Raw genomic sequence first — 10,621 nt, 5'->3', positions numbered from 1 at the left:
ATATACATTTATTTTCAAAATCAGTTTGAATGTGACTCGAAATTTTGGGATTAAAAACAGTTCGGACCACACCGAAATATGCAAAATTTCGTATAATTTTTTAACCGTGGCCACAATATGGGCTATAATGCTAATAAAAAGAATATGGCCTCCAAAAAAACCTTAAGAATTAGCAAATGGGCTGTAAATTATTAGAAATAATGGCAGATGGATGTATGCTATTTTCCATAGATTTGAGACTTTCCTAAAAAAAGGTTGACTCACAAGCAGTGATTGTTGGATGTCCATCCAACGGTCGTCGTGCTTCTTCAATCTCTGCTCTTCCTGCTCCAGCTGCTCAAACAAGCGCAGGCGGGACTGCCTGCTCCCTCCTCCCCGTGGCCGGCTATGCTGCTAGGCAGGCTCACCGCCCCACCATACTCCCATCGCTGGCCTAGCCATCCCTCTACTCACCCACACCTGTTGTTATTCTCCGGCGACACAGACGAACCAGTAAACCCTCGTACAGTCATACTCCCCTCCGCATGGGAAACAACTGCCGAGTCTTCCCTGGCTCTATGCCGTTCCCTTCCTAGACCTCGTCGTCGTCCACCGCCCCGGTGCTCTCAGCGCGGCGTGGTCAACGACCGACATGCATCTGAAGTGAACTGTACGTGGAGAGGCTGATAGTTGGGTCCACGGTTGCACGCAAGGAAATGCCTCCTTATTACGCGCAAAATAATGATTCCTCCACCTGACATCTGGGACCCACCGAAAGGGCCTCTGTATTTCGCAAAAAAATGTTACCGTTGCTGACAGCTCAGACCCACCAGCTATATCTTCGCATGCAAGGAAGTGCCTTCTTATTACACACAAAAATGAATACTCCCCCTGCTAGCTGGGACCCAGTATAGTGGGAGGCTGACTTGTGGGCCTACTAAGTTGACGGGGATGGAGGGCTTTGTCAACTTAGTCAATATGCACGATTCTACCTCCAGTGACCGTACAATGTCCATCCAACGGCCGTAGTGCTTCTTCAACCTCTGGTCTTCTTGCTCCAGCTGCCCAAAGCAGTGCCGGTCGTGCCGCCTGCTCCTGCCTCCCGTGGCCGGCTGTGCTGCTGCGGAGGCCTCACCGCCCCCTACTACTCCCACCGCTAGCCAGGCCATCCCTCCACTCACCCACACCCCCTGTTATTCTGCAGCGATGACAGCCTCACACTGCAGCCAAACCAGTGAACCCTCGTACTCCTCTCCATGTGGGCATCCACTGCCGCGTCTTCCCCGGCTCCGCAGCTGTGGTGCTCTCGGCGCGGCGTGATCAATGTGGTCAACGACCGACTTCCATTGGAAGAGTATTGTACGTGGAGAGGCTAACAGCTGGGTCCACGGCAGCTGCAAGGAAGTGCCTCCTTATTACGCGCAAAATAATTATTCATCCACCTGACTGCGTGGACCCACTGGACGGGCCACCGTATTTCGCAAACAAAACATTTCCCCTTGACTACTGAGACCCACCAGCTACATCTTCGCACGCAAGGAAGTGCGTCCGAGTAAAAAAACGATTCACCCCTCTGACTGCTGGGACCCACCAGCTACATCTTCGCATGCAAGGAAGTGGCTGACTGTCGGGACCCACCTGGTCAAAGCGTACATAGCGTTGTCATTCTGGTCGCGAACGTGTATGTACGTACTGGTCGATGTAGAGGCGCGCACGTGTCGTAGTAAGGGCACACGTAGCATGTGCATGTACATACATCGGCCAATGTGCAAGAAAGAAAATACGGCCACGTACGTACATACGGGCGGGGTCTCGAGCGCCTACTCGCGCATACTTACGGCCGGGGCTCATGTACATGGATGGGTCGGAATGGAGAAACTACATCGTCGTCGTGTTCATGGGGAGGCAACGGAATGCGTCATGTTCATCGGGAGGCAACGGAACGAGTGGGAGCCAACCGGCTTGGATGGAACAGCCGATGGAAACGAGGCCTGGCGTACCGCAGAACGGAGGAAACGGCCTTGTGTTCGACCGGCCACATTCGAAATGGGATCCTGTTCATCGGGAGGGGTCTGGCATATTGCAAAACGGAGGAAACGGACTTATGTTGGACCTCCTACAGTCGAAATGGGGTCCTGTTGATCGGGAGGGGTGTGGCGTACCGCAAAACGGAGGAAACAGACTTGTGTTGGAGTGCTACGGTCGAAACATGGGTCCTATTCATCGGGATGGGTGTGGCATACCGCAAAACGGGTCTCCACGGGATACTATTCATCTCCACTATCGACCTCCTCCAGCCTCCACGGGCTACTGTTCATCCACTGTCGACCTCCTCCAGCCTCCACCTGCGATTGTTCATCCACGGGCTCCTGTTCATCCCGCCTCCACCGTGCGCTACTCCACCGGCTACTGTTCAACCAAGCCTCTCCACGGGCTACTGTTCAACCACCTCTCCATGGGCTACTATTCATCCAGCTCTCCACCAGCTACTGTTCAACCAGCCCTCCACGGGGTCGTCCTGTTCATCCAGCCCTCCACGGGGTCCTGTTCATCCAGCCCCAACCGGCTTGATCGATCGGGGTCCTATTCATCCAGAGGCAACCGCGGGGTCCTGTTCATCCACCCCCATCGGGAACTGTTCATCCAAACCCCCCAGCAACGCTCGCTGTTCATCAAGGGAAGGAGGCAGCAGGGTTCGATCGGCTTCAGTAGCGAAGGAATCACTCGGGTTCAGTAGCGTAGCTAGTGCAATCGCTCGGGTTCAGTTAGAGCCCAACGCCTTGCTTGGGTTCAATTAGAGCCCAACGCCACACACACACACGTGTACGTGTACGAGAGAAACGCGCATCGCTCGGCCCTCGACCACCCACCGTAACCGTGAACTCCCCGAAATTTTCCTCGCCCTCGCTTCTACCATGGTTTTTTCCGTCATGGACGGCCCAAAGAATGTCATGCAACCGCGTCTCCGGCCAGCCCAGGAAAAAAAGCCCATTTTCTGTCATGATTTTTTGTCATAGAAGTAGGAGCTCACCACATCTATGATGATACCGGGTTTTGTCACAATTATCGTCATAGAAGTGTCATAAGTATGACAGAAAAAAAATCATTCGGCCCAAAATGTCACGGATGTGTCTTTTTTTATAGTGGTTACCATCTGTTGACGGACGACAAAGGCCTTTGCCGTCCGCCAGGCATGCCTTTGCTGTCAGCCATGGCGGACGGCAAAGTGCCTGATTCCTGTAGTGATCTCCAAAAAATGGAGCTTTCACGTTTTCGAAAGATAGTTTATCTCTACTACTATTAAACAATTGAGTTGTGGCAGAAACATTACATCTCAGCCACACATCCGCCATCTCTCAATGTATCAGATTGCCTCAATGTTGTATCACATTATTTACCATATTCAATTAGCAATAATTACCATGATCTACGCCATCATAATTACGCAATAATTACCACGATCTCGCTCCAACCTGGGCCTATTTTAATCATATCAATTAGTAAGAATTACCATGATCTATGCCATCATTTTTTAAACTAAGTCTTGGGTGCCGTGTACAGAGAAGGAAAATATCAATTAGCAATAATTATCATGAGCTACGCCATCGTATTTTTTTAAACCCAGCCTTGTGTACTGCGTACATAGAACGAAAAAAGAAAAAGGCATGTCCATGTTCGCATGTAGGCAGAGAATAACATGGAAACCAAATCGCTCATTTCCCTGTTTGTTCGGACCCTGACCTTGATTCCGATCGTTCTTGACTTCTGTCAATTCCTTCTTTTCGTTCACTTGTTTGAGTGTTCATCGTCTTCGACGGCTGGACTTTGGTTTGACTCTCCCGATCTTCTCGTCCTGAGGAACAACAATGACGTGGGCCTGCAGCGCTACACGGCCACGACAGGTACGAGCACGTCTCCTTACGTAGTCGCGCCCAGCGCCCTATGACTTCGCATGTACTGTTAATTACTCAAACTTGTCTGGAACTGGGGTTCAGAGATCGACCATCAATTCATCCTGGATCAAATCCATTTTCGTGGAACAAAATGCATGATCAGCACCAGACAAATAAATTAAAGCCTGATCCCATCGCAGCTCCATTTAAACGCCTGCTCGCTGCAGGGAGATCGGATGTACCTCCTGCTAAGGATGCACCCGATCGATCCGGGCCTGCAAGTTCGTACACCACGCACATAATCTCCATCCAGTTAAGATGGGACACCGCAAGCGGAACAATAGTAATTAAGCTCGGTGCAGCTAGTTCGTACGTGGTACTTTGGTACGAGCAGAGCCCCATACTTAGCATCGATCCCTAATGCCTGCCTGCTGCCGAACTTGATGATTTTTTTTGTCAATTTGTGATTGCTTTTACCACGCTTGCCGTGTGGTCTGCCGAACTTGATGATAATTCCAATTAAACTGCTCATACATGCTGATCTCATGTAGCATATGCCATGGCCTTACTGTTTAAAGGCCGCAGTTCATACGTACTATGGTGCATGCGCGCTGCAATATATTGGCCTCAGCCTATGGAGACTGGCCGACGACGCAGTTGGTCTTGAATGCCTTGCTTGGCAATGTTGTCACAGTGGTACAGTTGGATATGCTTAACCAGCTTGCTCAGTATGCATTGAGGTGTTTGCTTTTATTTGTGTGTTTATTAAATAAACTTTCTTTCCCCTCTCATTGTTAGATCTCGAGCACGTCTCCTACGCATGTTAATTACTATTACACATTTATACTAAGAGCCTCGAAGGGCCCCGTGAAGGAAATATACCCTAGAGGCAATAATAAAGTTATTATTTATTTCCTTATTTCATGATAAATGTTTATTATTCATGCTAGAATTGTATTAACCGGAAACTTAGTACATGTGTGAATATATAGACAAACATAATGTCACTAGTATGCCTCTACTTGACTAGCTCATTGAATCAAAGATGGTTAAGTTTCCTAGCCATAGACATGAGTTGTCATTTGATTAACGGGATCACATCATTAGGAGAATGATGTGATTGACTTGACCCATTCTGTTAGCTTAGCACTTGATCGTTTAGTATGTTGCTATTGCTTTCTTCATGACTTATACATGTTCTTATGACTATGAGATTATGCAACTCCCGTTTACCGGAGGAACACTTTGTGTGCTACCAAATATCACAACGTAACTGGGTGATTATAAAGGAACTCTACAGGTGTCTCCAAAGGTACATGTTGAGTTGGCGTATTTCGAGATTAGGATTTGTCACTCCGATTATCAGAGAGGTATCTCTGGGCCCTCTCGGTAATGCACATCACTATAAGCCTTGCAAGCAAATGTAGCTAGTGAGTTAGTTGCGGGATGATGCATTACATAACGAGTAAAGAGACTTGCCGGTAACGATATTGAACTAGGTATTGAGATACCGACGATCGAATATCGGGCAAGTAAACTACCGATGACAAAGGGAACAACGTATTTGTTATGCGGTTCGACCAATAAAGATCTTCGTAGAATATGTAGGGGCCAATATGGGCATCCAGGTTCCGCTATTGGTTATTGACCAGAGAAATGTCTCGGTCAGGTCTGCATAGTTCTCGAACCCATAGGGTCCGCACGCTTAACGTTCATTGACGATATAGTATTATATGAGTTTATGTTGGTGACCGAATGTTGTTCGGAGTCCCGGATGAGATCATGGACATGACGAGGAACTCCGAAATGGTCCGAAGATAAAGTTTAATATATGAGATAATGTTGTTTGATCTCCGGAAGGGTTCCGGAATTCACCGGAAGGGGTTTCGGATGTTTGCCGAAATGTTTGGGTACAAGAACACATTATTTGGGCCCACAAGGTTTTTGGAAAGCGCAAAAGGAAGTTTTGCGGAGTCTAGGGGCCAGACGTCAGGGTCCCTGGCGTCTCGGTCCAGACGTCGGGAACCCTGGCGTCTGGCCCTGGAGTCCGAGAAGGACTCTTGCCTTTCGGGTGAAACCGACTTTGTGGAGGCTTTTACTCCAAGTTTCGACCCGAAGGCTCAACATATAAATAGAGGGGCAGGGCTAGCACCAAAGACACATCAAGAAACACCAAGTCGTGTGTCAGCAACCCCGTCCCCTCTAGTTTATCCTCCGTCATAGTTTCCGTAGTGCTTAAGTGAAGCCATGCAGAGATTTTTCTTCACCAACACCGTCACCACGCCGTTGTGCTGCTGGAACTCATCTACTACTCCACCCGTCTTGCTGGATCAAGAAGGCGAGGACATCATCGAGCTGAACGTGTGCAGAACTCGGAGGTGTCGTGCGTCCGGTACTTGGATCGGTCGGATCGTGAAGACGTACGACTACATCAACCGCGTTGATAAATGCTTCCGCTTAGCGATCTTCAAGGGTATGAAGATACACTCTCCCTCTCGTTGCTATGCGTCACCATGATCTTGCGTGTGCGTAGGAATTTTTTTGAAAATTACTATGTTCCCCAACAATGGCATTTGAACCTGGTTTTATGCGTAGATGTTATATGCACGAGTAGAACACAAGTGAGTTGTGGGCGACACAAGTCATACTTCTTACCAGCATGTCATACTTTGGTTCGGCGGTATTGTTGGATGAAGCGACCCGGACCGACATTACGCATACGCTTACGCGAGACTGGTTCTACCGTCGTGCTTTGCACATAGGTGGCTGGCGGGCGTCAGTTTCTCCAACTTTAGTTGAACCGAGTGTGGCTACACCCGGTCCTTGAGAAGGTTAAAACAACACTAACTTGACAAACTATCGTTGTGGTTTTGATGCGTAGGTAAGAACGGTTCTTGCTCAGCCCGTAGCAGCCACGTAAAACTTGCAAACAACAAAGTAGAGGACGGTTAACTTGTTTTTGCAGGGCATGTTGTGATGTGATATGGTCAAGACGTGATGCTATATTTTATTGTATGAGATGATCATGTTTTGTAACCAAGTTATCAGCAACTGGCAGGAGCCATATGGTTGTCGCTTTATTGTATGCAATGCAATCGCCCTGTAATTGCTTTACTTTATCACTAAGCGGTAGCGATAGTTGTAGAAGTAATAGGTGGCGAAGCGACAACGATGCTACGATGGAGATCAAGGTGTCGCGCCGGTGATGATGGTGATCATGACGGTGCTTCAGAGATGAAGATCACAAGCACAAGATGATGATGGCCATATCATATCACTTATATTGAGTGCATGTGATGTTTATCCTTTATGCATCTTATTTTGCTTTGTTTGACGGTAGCATTATAAGATGATCTCTCACTAAATTTCAAGGTATAAGTGTTCTCCCTGAGTATGCACTGTTGCGAAAGTTCTTCGTGCTGAGACACCACGTGATGATCGGGTGTGATAGGCTCTATGTTCAAATACAACGGGTGCAAAATAGTTGCACACACGGAATACTCAAGTTAAACTTGACAAGCCTAGCATATACCGATATGGCCTCGGAACACTGACACCGAAAGGTCGAGCGTGAATCATATAGTAGATATGATCAACATAGTGATGTTCACAATTGAAAACTACTCCATCCCACGTGATGATCGGACATGGTTTAGTTGATTTGGATCACGTGATCACTTAGATGATTAGAGGGATGTCTATCTAAGTGGGAGTTCTTAAGTAATATGATTAATTGAACTTTAATTTATCATGAACTTAGTCCTGGTAGTATTTTGCAAATTATGTTGTAGATCAATAGCTCGCGTTGTTGCTTTCATATGTTTATTTTGATATGTTCCTAGAGAAAAACTATGTTGAAAGATGTTAGTAGCAATGATGCGGATTCGATCCGTGATATGAGGATTATCCTCGTTGTTGCACAGAAAAATTATGTCCTTGATGCACCGCTAGGTGACAAACCTCTTGCAGGAGTAGATGCAGACGTTATGAACGTTTGGCTAGCTCAATGTGATGACTACTTGATAGTTTAGTGCACCATGCTTAACAGCTTAGAATCGGGACTTCAAAGACGTTTTGAACGTCATGGACCATATGAGATGTTCCAGAAGTTGAAGTTAATATTTCAAGCAAATACCTGAGTTGAGAGATATGAAGTCTCCAACAAGTTCTATAGCTAAAAGATGGAGGAGAATTACTCAACTAGTGAGCATGTGGTCAGATTGTCTGGGTACTACGATCGCTTGAATCAAGTGGGAGTTAATCTTCCAGATAAGATAGTGATTGACAGAGTTCTCTAGTCACCATCACCAATTTAGTAGAACTTTGTGATGAACTATAGTATGCAAGGGATGACGAAAATGATTCCCGAGCTCTTCGTGATGGTGAAATTAACGAAGGTAGAAATCAAGAAAGAACGTCAAGTGTTGATGATTGACAAGATCACTAGTTTAAATAAAAGGGCAAAGGGAAAGAAAGGGAACTTCAATTAGAATGGCAAGCAAGTTGTCACTCCCACGAAGAAGCCCAAAGCTGGACCAAAGCCTAAAACTGAGTGCTCTACTGCAAAGGAAATGGTCACCGGAAGTGGAAATGCCCTGGATATTTGGTAGATATGAAGGATGGCAAAGTGAACAAGGGTATATTTGATATACAGGTTATTGATGTGTACCTTACTAGTATTTATAGTAACCCCTGGGTATTTGATACTTGTTCGGTTGCTAAGATTAGTAACTCGAAACAGGAGTTACAGAATAAACAGAGACTAGTTGAGGGTGAAGTGACGATGTATCTTGGAAGTGGTTCCAAGATTGATATGATCATCATCGCACACTCCCTATACTTTTGGGATTAGTGTTAAACCTAAATAAATGTTATTCGGCGTTTGCGTTGAGCATGAATATGATTTGATCATGTTTATTGCAATACGGTTATTCATTTAAAGTCAGAGAATAATTGTTGTTCTGTTTACATGAATAAAACCTTCGATGGTCATACACCCAATGAAAATAGTTTGTTGGATCTCGATCGTAGTGATACACATATACATAATATTGATGCCAAAAGATGCAAAGTTGATAATGATAGTGCAACTTATTTGTGGCACTGCCGTTTGGGTCATATCGGTGTAAAGCGCATGAAGAAACTCCATAAAGATGGACTTTTGGAATCACTTGGTTATGAATCATTTGATGCTTGCGAATTGTGCCTTTTGGGAAAGATGACTAAAACTCCGTTCTTCGGAACAATGCAACGAGCAACAAACTTGTTGGAAATAATACATACTGATGTATGCAGACCAATGAGTATTAAGGCTCGTGGCGGGTATCGTTATTTTCTGACCTTCATAGATGATTTGAGCAGATATGGGTATATCTAATTGATGAAACATAAGTGTGAAACAATTGAAAGGTTCAAAGAATTTTAGAGTGAAGTGGAAAATCATCATAACAAGAAAATAAAGTTTTTGCGATCTGATCGTGGAGATGAATATTTGAGTTACGAGTTTGGCCTTCAGTTAAAACAATGTGGAGTAGTTTCACAAACTCATGACACCTGGAACACCACAACGTAATGGTATGTCCGAACGTCATAACTGCACTTTATTTGATATGGTGCGATCTATGATGTATCTTATCGATTTACCACTATCGTTTTGGGGTTATGCATTAGAGACAGCTGCATTCATTTTAAATAGGGCACCATCAAAATCCATTGAGACGACGCCTTATGAATTATGGTTTGGCAAGAAACCAAAGTTGTCGTTTCTTAAAGTTTGGGGCTGGGATGATTATGTGAAAAAGTTTCAACCTGATAAGCTCGAACCCAAATCGGAGAAGTGCGTCTTCATAGGATACCCAAAGGAAGCTATTGGGTACACCTTCTATCACAGATCCGAAGGCAAGACATTCGTTGCTAAGAATGGATCCTTTCTAGAGAAGGAGTTTCTCTCGAAAGAAGTGAGTGGGAGGAAAGTAGAACTTGATGAGGTAACTGTACATGCTCCCTTATTGGAAAGTAGTTCATCACAAAAACCGGTTCCTGTGACACCTACACCAATTAGTGAGGAAGCTAATGATGATGATCATGAAACTTCAAATGAAGTTACTACAGAACCTCGCAGGTCTTCCAGAGTATGGTCCGCACCAGTGTGGTACGGTAATCCTATTCTACAAGTCATGTTACTAGACCATGATAAACCTGCGAACTATGAGGAAGCGATGATGAGCCCAGATTCCGCAAAATGGCTTGAGGCCATAAAATCTGAGGTAGGATCCATGTATGAGAACAAAGTATGGACTTTGGTTGACTTTCTCGATGATCAGCAAGCCAAGTTAAATAAATGGATCTTCAAGAGGAAGATAGAAACTGATAGTAGTGTTACTATCTACAAAGCTCGAATTGTCGCAAAAGGCTTTTTCGACAAGTTCAAGGAGTTGACTACAATGAGATTTTCTCACTCGTAACGATGCTTAAGTCTGTCCGAATCATGTTAGCAAATTGCCACATTTTATGAAATCTGGCAAATGGATGTCAAAACTAAATTCCTTAATGGATTTCTTAAAGAAGAGTTGTATATGATGCAATCAGAAGGTTTTGTCGATCCTAAAGGTGCTAACAAAATGTGCAAGCTCCAGCAATCCATCTATGGACTGGTGCAAGCATCTCGGAGTTGGAATATACGCTTTGATGAGTTGATCAAAGCATATAGTTTTATACAGACTTGCGCTGAAGCCTGTATTTATAAGGAA

This window comes from Triticum aestivum, chromosome 6B, assembly GCF_018294505.1.
Source record: "Triticum aestivum cultivar Chinese Spring chromosome 6B, IWGSC CS RefSeq v2.1, whole genome shotgun sequence".
In the NCBI taxonomy this organism is placed as follows: Eukaryota; Viridiplantae; Streptophyta; class Magnoliopsida; order Poales; family Poaceae; genus Triticum; species Triticum aestivum.
The sequence above is the reverse complement of the archived record's forward strand: the minus strand, read 5'-3'. Positions refer to the sequence as shown.